The sequence below is a fragment of the Sinocyclocheilus anshuiensis genome, unplaced genomic scaffold, assembly GCF_001515605.1.
Source record: "Sinocyclocheilus anshuiensis isolate Anshui unplaced genomic scaffold, SAMN03320099.WGS_v1.1 scaffold343, whole genome shotgun sequence".
Taxonomy (NCBI): Eukaryota; Metazoa; Chordata; class Actinopteri; order Cypriniformes; family Cyprinidae; genus Sinocyclocheilus; species Sinocyclocheilus anshuiensis.
This window is the reverse complement of record NW_015549598.1, coordinates 1,755,688-1,756,944: the sequence shown is the minus strand read 5'-3', so window position 1 is coordinate 1,756,944 and position 1,257 is coordinate 1,755,688.

Below are 1,257 nucleotides of genomic sequence, written 5' to 3'. Positions count from 1 at the left end.
TATTGCTTCAGATCTCTCGTAAAGGCAACACAACATTTATAAATAACTTAGAAATCATCATACACTAGTTGGACAACATCAATTTTATACTGTTCAATGAGAAAACATAAATAATCAATCCAGTGCTATTCTTCTCAGTAATTATTTCTAATACTCTATAACGCTCACTGGGATTTTTTTAATTTTTTTTTTCAATTTATGAAATAAAAGAAAAGAACAGTTTAACACTGGAAGCTTTATGCATGCACTGCATAGCATAGTTACAGTATGAATACATCAGAATAAGGTTTAAATATGGTTTCTAATGTCAGCTCGGCATGAGAGGAACACAATGGAAAAATCACTGTGACCTCCGAAATGTGATCTCTGGACAGAACCGCTTTATGGTCAGATGTAGAAACTCTTAATACTAGTGCAAGCAAAGAGGCTTTAATTTGGAATAGTTCACTAAAAATTAGCTGAAAGTTTCTTCATTGGAAAATAAATTGAGAAATGTAGCATCACATCACTTGTTCACCAATGGATGCTCTGCAGTGAATGGGTGCCGTCAGAACGAGAGTCCAAACAGCTGATAAAAACATCACAATAATCCACACCACTCCAGTCCATCAGTTAACATCTTGTGAATGAAAAGCTGTTTGTAAGAAACAAATTCATCAAAGAGTTTTAACTAAGGTACTTTAACTTTAAAACATCAAAATACAAGTTCATAATCCATAATAATGATTACACTCCAGTGAAAACGTCCATCCCCTGTTGTCATCTCACATCAAAATCCACTCACATATTAGTTTCGAGCTGTTTTGGACTGTTTTCTCTTGTAAACAGTGCTTGATCTGTGTATATTTCTCTCCTGATTCAGACGAGACAATTATTTCACTGGAGAAAGCAATATTATGGAGAGAGGACTCATATTTTAGCTGAAAGCAACAATGAAAAATGTCTTGGTGGATTCGTGTGGATTATTGTGATGTTTTTATCAGCTGTTTGGACTCTCGTTCTGTCGGCACCCATTCACTGCAGAGCATCCATTGCTGAGACACTGATGCAGTGCTACATTTCTACAAACCTAATGAAGAAACAAACTCATCTACATCTGGGATGCCCTGAGAGTGAGCACATTTTCAGCTCATTTTCCATTTTTGGGTCAATTAGTATCATTCATCAAACTAACAACTTGCTTTCCTTCTAAAATGATTTCCCTGTTCTAATGACCATCACTTTTGTCTCTAAAATGGCTTTGAATGTTGTTTCACG